The following is a 13,145-nucleotide window of genomic DNA, read 5'->3' as shown; positions in this document are numbered from 1 at the left end:
CTCAATCTGTACTTAGGGGATATTCAGGGCATTGCCTCCACCTGGGGCTGTGGTTAAGCACTTTATTCCTGATTCAGCTAAACCAGAATTGCTACACTTCACCTCACAGCCTCTTTTGGTTTTATCCAGACCATCCCAGTACCCACCCTGGTGTGCACCCGAACAGCTTAATTCTTCCTGTGCTCCTGCTTGCTGCACTGCTGTGTGCAAAGCCCAGGAAGAAGAAGAAGACAAAAGGAAGATTTACTATCACAGTCTATCTTCTGGGTTAGCAATGATTGATGGACTCTGTGTTTATATCAGATTTTTGTTTCCACTCTGTGCAATGTATAAAGGAATAAGAGGAGTGAGCAATAGATTTCGAGCCCAGGGAGCAGCAGACAAGCAAAGCCACGCTGGGCATTACTGCCAGCACCGTGCTGGGGGACTCCAAGGGACAGGAGCTCCCCACCAAACGCCAAACTGCCACCCCAGGGAGCTGTCATCTCATGTCCTCGTGTTTTTCAGCTCTTTTAGAAAGGCTGTGGGATGCTATCAGCAGCAGGGTGCGGGGAGCACCGATAACCACACCACAGATGAAGGAAGCTCCGCGTTCCCACCTCGTCTGCACCACGTGCAGGTCTCAGATACCACCACGTTGTGCTGCTGCTGCAACTGTTCACTCCAGTATTTTCAAACAGATGAGCCACAAGACCCATCCAGTCAAAACAAGGGGAAAACACATTCCACATACCAAAGGCAGTTGGATAAAAACCCTTCCTGCACTCATTAAATACTGTGTCAGACACTCACCAGGCACCACACTTTTCAAAGAGCTGTCTGTTGACTCCATCGTTGCTAATATTCAAGATACATTTGAAGTAAATAGGTTAGGGAAGCATTTGATCTCATTGCTGCCTAGTGCAGAGGCCAGGCAGGCTGGATTTCCTGGTAGAGTGAAGCATTCCGAGATTCCTTGAAATCTCGACTCGTTCTCCTCTCTTCCAGCACTAACACCAGGGGAAAGGAAACTGCTGTGGAGAACAAAAAATCAGTGTGATTCACTAAACAACTCCTAGCCGCGGCCCCAGCTCAGCAGAGGTCCAGGAACGGAGTGTAACTGTGCTCCAGCTGATTCCAGGGGCCAAAGGCTCAGCCAACATCACAGGTTGCCCAAGGAGGTGGAAGCTGCCCCATCCCTGGAAATGTCAGCCTGGAGGAGGCTCTGAGCTGCATGGTCACTGCAGGAGCCTTTAAAAGTCCCTTCCGCTCAAACCCTTCTGTGATTCTGGTGGGGTGTGAGCTCCCACCCCTGCCCCAGGCAGTGCCAGCTGTGCCCACACAGCTGCTCACCTCCCAGGATCTTCAAAAAGAGCCCCAAAGGTCGCTTGACCTGCAGGAACACCCGTTCTGACATCAGAGTTCACTTTTAAAATTGACTCTGCTGCATCCATCTCCTACTTGATCACTGAGACAATGCAAGACACACAAAAAAACCCACCCAACCCAAACCCACAAACACCAAGAAGTTGCAGCAGCAAATCTGAGGGGAAATGAAGTGTGGGGTTGGAAGGAGAAGGCAGGGTCAGGGAAGGGCTGGGAGCCTCTTAAACTGGCTTTGCTGTGGGATAAGATGCTCATGTAACTACACCCTTATTAGTGTTATTTTTTTAAAGCTGGATCATTTCACAGATCTGCTTTAAAAACATGTCATAAATGAGATCTGCTGCAATGGAGCAGTAATGTGTGCCTACAGCTGGAGCCTGAGCAGAGCTGGGCTAATTTAGCCCAGCTGAAGACCTGAGCCTGCACTACCCCAAACTTTGCTTCACCACTCTGAAGGGGAGAAAAGTCCTAAATGCCCATGCACTGGCTCTTTCCTCAAATGCAACCCCTGTCTGGAAGATTAATTTTCTTGGTACTAAAGATGAAAAAAAAAAAAAAAACCAAACAAATTAAACAGCCCCTCCAAGCCATCGATTTAATTTAGGGTTTTGTTTCGAAACACTTGGACAATTTCCAGATCTTCCAAGTTTTGACCAAAAATAGAAAGCATATTCTGCAACCGATTTTAAAGATCTGTTCTGTTTATTTACTTATTCTAATATTACCACAAGTGCTCTTTAAGGAAAAAAAAAAAAAAGACTCCCGAGGGATTCCTTGCCATCCAGCCCCTGGCAGGGAGGCACCTGCACTCCTCATCCTCGTGCAGGTGGTGATGCACTGGCAGGGAAATGCCCCTAACTACATAAAGGGATTACCTGGCACTCTTTAATGGGGTGGAGCAGAGCCCTTTGGCTTTTTAAGTACTTAAATGTCTGAGAAGAAGTCCTGGCATCCCTGCAATCCCACTGGGCAGCGGGCAGAGAGAGCGAGGGACGGGAGCTGCAGCTGTGGTGCTGCAAGGACGCGGCTCGGCGCGACCGCACGGCCCAAGGCAGCGCTGCTGTGGGAGCAGACAGATCCCCTCCTGCACACAGAGCCCTGCAGAGGGGCGAGAGAGGGAAAACAACACACCCAGACACTCTGTCCTGTCAAAGCCTCCGCGTCTGCTCTCTGGGAGAGGCACAACCGCAGCTCCTGCCTCTGCCACAGCATCCCCAGCGCAGCCTCGGGCAGGTCACACTCCATCTCTGAAGCTGCTCCGCAGCTGTCTCAGCTGCACAGACAGTTAATTCCTGCTTGCACTGCAGAGCACAACTCACTAATGCCTATAAAACAGTCGGTGCTTTCCACATGCAAGTGTGAGGAGGAGGCGGGGTGGTGCTGCTCTCTCAAGGAAATGTTCTGCGGCAATTACACGGCGAGAGACACCCCGGCCCTGCCAAGTGACAATATTAGGAAAGTATGCAGACAAAAGCCAAAAGACAAAACCTTTTTAATTATAATTTTGGCGCTCGAGCAACGATTCATATTTACAAGCCTCCATGCAAGCGACCGGTGCTGCTGCTGAGGGATGCACACGGATTTGAGCGGGGTTTGCACGGGGCTGGGATGGGAGATGGAATCTCAGCAGAGCTGCTGAGGTGAACTTCCTGCTGCACAGAGGGTGGAAAAGGGGATGGGGAGGGCAGAAGAAGTCCTGTCACTCCTGTTGGATGGCTGGTGATGGAGTCGGGATCCAGGGATGCTCGGCAGGACCCTCCCTTCCCCACCAATGTGAAAACCGCCCCCTTAAATATTTACGACCCTTGTTTTCTCCTGACCTTCTTGTTCATACCCTGGGCTAACGCCCCAGATGTTTTTAAAGCCATTCTAGCATTTATAGGTGTTCTGGCGCTTCTGAGGGGTTGAGGTTGCACTGGGAGTCTCCCATCAGCTGCCATGAGGAAGCAGCAGCGTTCCCACAGGAGGAGCAGGAATGTGAGCGGAGAGGAGAGCCTGGATCCCAGCTGGGGTCTCTGCCCCGCTCCTGGGCAGCACCACGGCCTCCCCTGCCCGCACCCAGCACGGCAGCGACTTCTGCTGCTCTGCCACATCTGCCTCTGGACACGTTCTGCAGAAATAATTTACTGTGGAGACAGAGTAAAGTTACAAGGCATTAAATCTTGCACTTCCAGCTTCACACGAGTTTTCAGGACTGCTGGGCCTGGGGCTTGTTTTGAGTAGCCCGGAGAGGGAAAAAATCCACGGAGTTCCCATGATATATGTTAAAGTAAGCTGCTTTTTATTTCAATTTGGGGAAAGTTAAGTAAAGCAAACCTTTAGATCTAAGCTACAGGATTGAAGGAACAGGTCACAAGGAAGCGAGGAAATTCAACCATATCCACATGAATGACTTAATTTTGGTTTCTAAACCCATATCTGATTAACCAAAGACCTCCATTTTCATCTAGAGACTACATTAAATACAAACAGACATCCATCACAGAGAAAGAAACAATAATTACTATCTGTTGAAGCCATCACTTCCGTGCCATTTGGCAGAGACCTTTTCATGACATCCCCATAATTTGGCATTTTAGGGCAGAGAGAGACGCTGCTCGACTCTGCTGCTGTGGCAACTCACTCCACTCACAGGAAGAGCCAAAAGGCATCTATTTCTTTAAACCCCTGAGCATCAGTAGAGTGTAGTAAAAGCATAAAACTCTGGCCAGATGCTTTGAAAGCCACCAAGCCACTTCTTTTTCATTTATTTATTTATTTCCCCTTTTCTCTCTGAAGCAGCTGCACCCAGTGAGTTCTTCGCACGCTCAAGAGTCAGGCAGAGATTTTCAGTCTGACTGATGCAAAATATAAGGACTTGTCAGCAAAGCCATCCTCTGGGAAGTCTTTCAACACTTGGCTTTTGTGCCTGTTAAGATCCATTTCAGACCTACCATTATCTGTGAAAAATCTGCATATGGAACAATGTTTCTCAGAGATGTTTAAAAAAAGCAAAATCCAAGTGGGGAACCTCTAACAGATCAAAATGTCTCTAGTATAAATACATTCTAAGGAACCGTAATGTTCTTCAGTTTTACATTCCAAAAGGGCTTTTCACAGTTGTCATTAGATGGCACTTTTGTTTGTTGGCTCAACAGAGACACCAAAACCAGAGCACTTACACAGAAATAGGATTTCAGGCTATTTCTCCCTCTAAAACCAGTCCCTGCACACTGGGATGGAGCCCTCAACTTGCCCCTCACCCAAACAAAACCATCCTGTGCACAGGGCTACCAATACAGTGCTCTCCTGACCTCCAAATTCACTTATTTTAATAAAACATGCTCCTCCAGCCATCTGACATTTATTATGCTTAAGCAACATAAAATAGAAAAGAAACATCTATGACCAGAAACAACCCTTCAACTCCCTTTTATTGCCAAGGCCCTGAAATCCTTTTTTTTCCCCCCTTTTCTCTCTGCTAATAACAGCCTTCCCTCTTCACCTGGGTGCTGCAATATTGCAGGAAATTCCCCCCCCAAAAAACCCTAATGTGGATGGCAGCTGTGCAGTTTAAAGCTGAACAAGGATTTAATTCCAGGGGTTGAGCTGGGCTGCTCCTGTGTCCCATCCCAAAGGTGCAGGCACTTTTCCTGCTCCTCACAGAGCTCTCCTCGTGGAAAGGGAGGCCAGGCATTGGAAGGAGCTGGAGTCCCCATCCCTGGAGGTGTCACAGGAATGGCTGGATGTGGCACTCAGTGCTGTGGGCAAGGTGATGATCAGTCACAGGTTGGATTCAAAAATCTTGGAGGGCTTTTCCAGCCTCAATAATTCCGGCATTCAGAGCTGAACGAATGAGCCACTCTGGAAAACCCTTGGAGCACCGAGGGGACGGCGCAGGATGTTAAACCTCACTTTTCAGAGCCATCCTGCTCCAAATTTGGGAGGCAGGCAGGCGAGCAGAGGAGCTGTGACTTTAAGATCCCAACCCTTTTCCCTGTGCCCATATATCACCGCTCCATGCTGCGGTGGCTTTCCTGCCTGCTGCTCAAATTTGTCCAATTAGACACGGCCCCACAGGGTGGAATTCAGTGTGAAATGCGCCTACTGATGTCTGCAAATGAACCAACACAGACGTGCTGCTTTAAGGCCTGGAAGTGACAGGCAGAAGGAAAAAAAAAAAAAAAAAAAAAAAACCTGCCTGGGACAAAAGCAGGAGGGCTGGCTGTGCAAAAGCCCGGATCAGCCTGTTAAGGGATTCCCAGACTCAGCAAGGTAAAGTGTGTGAGCTGCTGTGGCACTTCGCACCTCAAGCTGTGCTGTCTCACACCACTGACCCCTCCATGGCGACATAAGTCTCAAGAAGAAGCCAGGATTATCTGTCTAAGAGCCTTACATGTGTCATGTAAGGTCAGGTGCCAACTGCAATGTAAATTAGTAGTTAAGAGTATTGCTAGCTAGACAGATGCTGGGAGCCTCAATTAGAAAGAAAAGTCAGATTATAAGTAATTAAGAGGTACAAAAAAACGCTTCAGGAGCTAAATACCTAAACTGCCTCCAGTGTTGTGGGGTTTTTTTGGTTGTTGTTGTTTTTTTTTTTTTAATAAAGCACGCATTCCTGAGCTCTCCCAGATCCTGCTTGGAATATCTCTGTAGACTCCAAAGCTGGTCTCCATGCAGACAAAAATCCCGGCATGCTGGTGTCAGAAGGAGCACGAGGGGAATTCTGGAGGCAGGTGTCTTTCTTGGGCAGAGCTCACCACCAGCCACGGCTTTTGCTGCACAGCTGCTGGAAAAGGGGGAGCTGCTCATCCTCTGCCACCAACGGGTCAAACAGCTTTCCAAAGACATGTGGAATTGAATAACTTAATAATTTCTGGTTTGAATATTGTTGAAGAGGAAGAGTGACATCTCTATCTCCCTGGAGAAGAGCTCCTTCTCCTGCTGTCCCTCCCAGATCCAGTTAAACATGGGCACGTGCATTTACAAGTTGTTGATGGCTTGGTGACCTGAATCCATTTTATAAATATAAAGACCTACAATATCTGCAGCACAGGAAGAAAATAAAATCATGAATCTCCTTTTAGAGACAGGGAAACCAGAGTGGAAAGTCTGAACACCACATCCAGGTGGATGAGCTGGGAAAGGTCCTGGGGCGTTCCCTGCTTTAGGTACACGATATTTGTTTTAAGAGCTGTGCTAAAAAGCTTTCCCCAGCCTAGAAGAAGCTAAGCAGGCACTTAAGGATGTTCTGGGTGTGGGGGCAGAGCGATGACCCCCTGGGACGGGGACTGTGGGGACCACTGGCCCCGTGGGGTGTGCGTTACACTGCAGAAAGCGTTAAAACACACGGAAACCACACACTTGGGCTCCTTATCAGGGCGCTCCAGCTTTGAAGAAGCCACTCACCATTTTAAAGTGGCTTTTTCTTTTCCTTTTTTTTTTTTTTTCCCAGGCCAAAAGACTCTAATGGGCTCCCAAGAGCTCTGTGACACTACAGTAGCACCTGCAAAGGACTAAGGAACACTTATGTCAACAGGGAGTTCAAGGCTAAGGCAAGCACTTCAGAATCCTGAGAAAATTCTTCCAGAATAGTTTTTGTGTTTCGGTTTGCTTTGTTTTCAAAATATCCCACTGAGGGGGGAGATTCTTCTTGTTATTTTACAAATCATTCTGTATTTTCCCAACCATAAATCATGGAAGGAATTGACAACCTCCTGACATTGATTAAATGGCAGCTGATCCCTCAAATTGTATTACCATTGTTTGTACAACACCTAAGGCTCCCAAATGCTGTTATGCCCTGGACAGACCTATAAAAATCCACTGGCCATGGACCTCACTCACATTTTCTAACATAACATACGATTAGAAACAAATAAGTTCAAGCAGAAGAGCGTGGAACTGAAAATGCTGTTGCTGCCATGCAGATATAACACGTGAATGGGGTAAAAGAGAATCATATAAAATACACAGTCCATGTCAAAGGAAAACTGGATTCTTTTCTTCCAAAAAAAAGCATATTTATGGTAAAAGTATTACAATGCTACCATGTGACCTTCCCACCAGAGGCAAAGGCCCTGAACTGCCCTGTGATGTCGAAGGATTCCCAAGACAGGAGCATCAATCACTCAGATAAATGAAACTATCTCTGTGTTTTTACCTTTTTTCTGTTACTTAGAATCACAGGACACTTTGGACTGGAAGGAACATTTAAAGGTGATCTAATCCCAGCCAGGACAGGGGCCTTGCACTAGACCAGGCTGCTCCAAGCTCTGTCCAACCTGGCCTCCAACACTTTCAGGAACAGGACCAATTTTTCACCGATTTCTTGATTTTCCTCCCTCAGTTAAAGCTCTGGAAAAGTTCTCCATCAGCCTGGACAGGGAGCAGGGCAGAGGAGACCGGGAGGAAAATCCCTTTGGGAGGCAGCAGGGAGGAGGAGCTGCTGGCACGGGCACCGAGCCTCTTTCCTGCAGGAACAAGGAGCTCTTGGTTATCAGCAGGGACGGGGCTAATTGCAGACCCCATCTTATGCTCACAAGTTCTGCCATAGGACACGGAGCACAACCGACTCCTTTGTGATTTAGATCACAAGTTACAGAGATATTATCCTGTGACGATAAAACTTCCCTTCTGCGACAAGCCAGGGCCGAGTAAAGGCGAGGGAAAGACTGGGAAAGTATTGTCAAAGTGAACCTTTGGAAGGGTTTCTGCATATTTTTGTCACCCTTTTGTCCTTTCAGAAGCTGTGTGGATGGTTATGGCAGGGCTGACTATGTTATCTTATGTAGTAAATCCGCCTAGATCTGTAGATGATGTCTTAGGGGGTGAAAAAGATTAATAAGGAATCACTCCAATGGCTTTAGGACAGCTAAGAATCTTAACCCATTTAACCTCCCCTAAAACACACAATCAGATCAGAGGAAGTTGTAGGAAACTCATTTCAAAGACTCCAGGCGACACTTTTTAGGTCAGATTTACAAAGCTCATTAGAATGAAGGTCTGTTACTTTAGATTTTAATGCTAAGACACACTAAGAAACCCTCTTGCCCCATTTAGGAAACACACAAAGCAAAGAATGCAAATTTGAAAAAGAAACTTAATCTTAATGCATGTGTTCTGCCACGAAATCTGTGTAAAACCCTCCTAGCTTATGTTCTTATGGAAAACGGGAGAAAACACATCAAAAAGGGACAACAAATGCCTATTTATTGACATATTTTTATCCCTCCAAGTGGGATGCACAGAGAATGTGATTCTTTGCAAATGATACTTGTTTGGGAAGAAACAGTACTATTTAAGTACTGATTGTTCTGGTCCCTGTCACCTTCCTAAAAATCTGTTTTTCCTGGAGGGGTGAGTGTGGAGGAGCTGGAAGGATGTTCATGGACTTATGGCCACCTAACTGGACCCTGACTGGGGTCGGGTCCAAACCCAGCTACAAAAAGAGGGGAAAGAATGAGGGTGGTCAAAGCTCCTGCTCTGTTTTGTGCTGAAAGCACGAGAACTGAAGGTGAGCTCTGCCTGATCTTCTTTGTGACAAGACATCGCCTCGTAAGTAGGGGAATTAGGACAGAAAAATGGGGAAAAAAATACAAGAGGAGCCTGTAATTTCAGAGCTTAATATAATTGTACGTATCTGGCCAGATTTTGTTCGAAGGGAAATGGTATCCTGAAGCTGAAATAAAAAGGAAGAGATCACTTTGTGCAATGTCAGAATGACAAGCCATCAAAATTCTGTGGTTAATTAGGAGGAAAAAGCCCTGTGTAGAATGAGCTAGATGGCTTGGCAAACTTTAATTTTAATCTTGTGCTATCTCCTAATAACAAAAGGCCTCCATGATATATCAAACAAATTTATAAATGTATGATCAATGCGTTTGACATGTTATTTAATTAGGGTTCTTCGTGACAGAGACAATATGAAAAACTAGTGTCAACATTCTGACAGTGGAATAAATAAATAGATGTAATTATTTCTCATACTGATCCCTGATGAATTGTAATGTATCAGGCCAGACTGCAGACCAGAGTTCTAAGGTTTCCCTAATATGATAGAGTTTGATGTAAGGGGTGTCATGTATCCAATATTTTGCTGTTTTATTAGAATAAAAAGCTCTCTGGGGATTTCAAGTTCAAATGGTCACAAGTCTCCCCCCCCTCCATTCCTATTGCGCCTAATGCAAGGATAAGCACTGAAATATGTTCAGAAAAATGCTAGTGCAGCTGGAAAAAGCCAAACATTAGCCTGCATGAATCTGAGAAAAACCCCAAACACCCTGGGCTCGCTCAAAATTTACCCCTAAAAGCGGTATTTTTGTAATTTTTCTCTAGGCTGAGCCCAGTCTTGGAAGAGAGGTTTGGCCATACGAGATAGGGGATGTGTAAGGACAGTTCTCAGGGCTAGGCTGAGAGTTTTTTGCAGCACAAACCCACTCCCTGCAGCAGAGCTGGGCCTCGGAATTCCTTCTGGAGGAGAGCGAGGATCCGGAGCGGCGGGAAGGGCCGAAGGCAGCCAGCACAAGCGTGGCCATTATCACACAGCCGGGAAAGAATGCACTGTCTGTTCCCTTGGCCAAGAGAAATTAGAGTTAACATTTAACACGAGGGAACGGACTTCAAAGGGACGGCCAGCTGGACGTGAAGAACGGCAGATGAAAACGCTAACACCAGCACAAAGTTGCAGGTGGTCGCCTTTGGCCGGAGAGAACACTTCCGCCTGCACAGAGCAACGCCGGGACAACGCTGCCGGAGAGGAGAGGAGAGGAGAGGGATCTGGGGAGCTGCTCTGGGGTGGGACACGAGGCACAGAACCCCACAACGTGGAATGGCTTGGGTTGGAATGGCCTTGGAGATCGGCTGGTCCATGGGCAGAGACACCTTCCACTAGAGCAGGTTGCTCCAAGACCCCTAGATAATATTTCCAAGAATTTCTCTAGATAACCAATATTCCAAGAATTCTCCACTAACTCCTGCTGAACCACACTTTCCTCATGGACCAAATCCCAAATCCATCTCTCTGCACAGCATCAGGTTTGGAAGGAAGGCCTGAGCCTTTCTGACTTGGTTGGAAAACACTTGAGCAGGCAGGGATGGTTCCTCTGGGTTTATTTCTGAAGCTGAACTACCCCAGAGATCCTTTCAAGCCTCTTGATACAAAACCATGGACGTGCCACCTCCTTTCCCTGTCAGCTGCTGCTTCACACACAGGAGATCAATTGTATTTTAGACAAATACCCACACTCCCATAAATTACATCAATTAACTCTGCTCAATTTGACACAGGTATTAATGATAATAAATAATAAATAATCATAATGATACGATTATTGCTAGGAGAAGGTGCCAGAAGCAGTGAGATTATGTAGAAATCATCCTCTCAAGTGAGTTGTACTGGATTTCTCATTATTTTTAAAGGCAGCTGAATGCTCTGATATCTCTGTTCATATTGACCTCACCAGAGAATTTATAAACAAATTCACCTACAGAACTGAGATAAAAGAAACTACTTGCTACCCATTTGTAGTACAAAAACTCATCGAATTTTAACAATTTTGTTTCTCTTCTTCAACTTTAGCCTGAATACAAGGGACAAAAGGCAAATACAGGGTGGAACCAGTCCCTGAGGGAACATTTCATGCTCAGCCTGTTTCAGAAGCCAAACAGACCTAAAACATTGGCTTACAGAACCTCCTGATAGTGGGAAGAATATGCAATTCAGGTAAATTGAGTACCTGAATTTACCTGTGGACTGTAAGCTAGTCCTGCTCTCATCTCCCTTCAAAGCAGCTGGGATGGAGATAAATAAATCCTTGACCTGCAGCACGGACAGAGCAGGGCCAGAAATATCTGCAAGGCAAGGGAAGGGAAGTGCCACAGTGCTGTGTGGCAGGAATTTAAAATGGAGTGTGAGTAAGGAATATGAATAAGAACTAACACACGATAGGAATATTGCTGCAAAGTGAGTTTTAGACAATCCTGCACGAGGCAGCAGGGCAAGATCTGCTGCTGCCTATTTTGAAGAGTCCCCAGTGTTCCCTTAGTCCCTAAGCAGATGATGCTAGTTTTAACAAACGAAGCTGGATTAATTTAAAGTATTTAAAGTGATCAGCAGTCCTTAGGTTAACAAACATATGTCATTTTCTTCGGAGTTTTGATGAAAACATCCTGCCAATCTGGGCTCCACGGGCAGGGCGCTACCTGAAGCCTCGGCTACCTGCTCTGGTGCCTCGGAGTGGCTGCACCAGCAGCTGCTGCGGGATTAATGGACAGCAAGCTTCAGGGAGATGGATTGGGGAGGTCAGGGAGATGCAAACGGCCGTGACACGTGCCATGGATCACTGTCTGCCCTGCCCAGCGCCGCCAAATGGCACAGCCCGGCCCAGCCAGCCCACTTAGAAGAGCTAATGGGTAAAGGCATAAAACTATTAAATGCATAAGAATCCTCTTCGAACCAAATGGCAAAACAAAATGAAAGTTTAAACTGTTAATTGAATAAACCTCTTAAAGGCGGAGCGCATCAGCGCGCGGCGTGTAGCGGTTTCCCCGGGAGGTGCTGCGGGATTCCCGAGCACGGAGCGTGCCTGGATCGCTCCCCCTTCCCAAAAATCAGGCTCAGCACCATAATTACCACTGTGAGCTGCCTCCCTCCACTTGATTTCAAATGCAGAAAGGCGCAATATCGTTATTAATGTTTAGGTAAAGGCAAGGAGCTCTAAATTCCTGCTGCTCCGGGTGCAGCGCTGCATCAGCCAGGGAATCCTCCTCCTGCAGCCTGAGTTAAAAACACCAGGAAGGAGAAAAGAAACCAGGAATTCTCTGCTTGCTTTCAGGAGGATGGGCTGTCCTGGTTGGCTTTGGGGATGCTGGAGCCTGAGGATGCTCTGTGAGCAGAGCTGCACGTGCAGCCCTGAGTAACACCCCAGGATTTTGGCCTTTGCTAATCAAACAAACTTATTTCAGAAGCCTGGGAACTAATTGCAAAAGCATCCCCCAAATACTGCATTTGGGCTTCATTTTGGACAATTTTGGACAGAAGAATCTCATTCCTGCTGTTCCAGAGGGGTGGAACCTGTGATAATTGATGTTTTGTAGAGATCTCCCGGGCAATAACTGGCTTCTCCGGAGATAAGCGCTGCCTTTCGCCTCACGCTTTATCCTCACAGCAACGAGATTACTGCCTCATAAAACAATTGCAAAGCTACAGCACCATTATCCTTTAAACAGTAAAAGAAGAAAGGGGGGGAGGAAAAAAAAAATGATTTATGAAAGATACCATGATCCTCCCTAATCGGGGCCGAAGGACTGCAATTCCAGCGACAGTAACTAACCTAATGGTGCATTAGGAGAGCACAAAGAAGTAGATTTGGCCACTGAACCGAAGTCATTCAAGATTAGAGCAGCTGGTTTCACAGTTAGGAAGGGCTTTTTTGCCTATCTGAGCACAGGATACGCTGGAAGTTGTTTTATGATTTAGTGTCTCTAAACAACGCGACTCCTCGGATAAATCAACAACCGGCATCGACGGGATGGAAAACTTATGGAGCTGAGGGGGGCTTGGAAATGCAGCTCAGCTGAGAAAAACTGTCAGATTCCAGCCTCAAAATAAATCTGCAATCATGTTTTCTACAATAAATGTATGCAATGGGAGCCCACAGCATTGCTCTTATTTTTTATTTTTTTTAAAATTGATGCAAATGCAGTATTTATTTATATGGAAGGAGAGTGTTTCTGGCCACCTTTCATGCCAACAAATTAAAGGGAAAAAAAAGAAGGGAAAGAAAAAGGAAATTAAGGGG

General features: G+C 46.4%; 1 protein-coding gene across 10 annotated transcripts in view; it reads right to left on the bottom strand.

Moving 5' to 3' along the window:
• Positions 1 to 13,145, bottom strand: part of BCAS3 (BCAS3 microtubule associated cell migration factor) — a 297,790-nt gene that overhangs the window by 40,345 nt on the left and 244,300 nt on the right. The window lies entirely within an intron of this gene.

The sequence above is a fragment of the Hirundo rustica genome, chromosome 19 (genome assembly GCF_015227805.2).
Source record: "Hirundo rustica isolate bHirRus1 chromosome 19, bHirRus1.pri.v3, whole genome shotgun sequence".
Classification (NCBI taxonomy): domain Eukaryota; kingdom Metazoa; phylum Chordata; class Aves; order Passeriformes; family Hirundinidae; genus Hirundo; species Hirundo rustica.
The sequence above is the reverse complement of the archived record's forward strand: the minus strand, read 5'-3'. Positions and strand labels throughout refer to the sequence as shown.